Source organism: Homarus americanus, unplaced genomic scaffold, assembly GCF_018991925.1.
Source record: "Homarus americanus isolate GMGI-L3 unplaced genomic scaffold, GMGI_Hamer_2.0 scaffold40248, whole genome shotgun sequence".
In the NCBI taxonomy this organism is placed as follows: Eukaryota; Metazoa; Arthropoda; class Malacostraca; order Decapoda; family Nephropidae; genus Homarus; species Homarus americanus.
Window position 1 is genome coordinate 7,789,340 of NW_024712526.1, and position 258 is coordinate 7,789,597.

Genomic DNA, 258 nt, shown 5'->3' on the forward strand with positions numbered 1-258 from the left:
CCGCTTTTTATTTACAGCGTAAGATAAGTTAAGAAACATGAATCAGTTATTTTAATAGAATAAACTGTAATTACCATGGGGATTGCTTTGAGTGGCATTAACCCATAACAATATCCTCTACTCATATCTCATTATAATATTTTACGCGAAAATCACAGCCAATCCATTGTATCTAAGTCTACTCTAATATTTCTACCATCTTACCATATATTACTGCACTGATGAACAGTACCACGTAAATTGAAACAAAGCACAGAG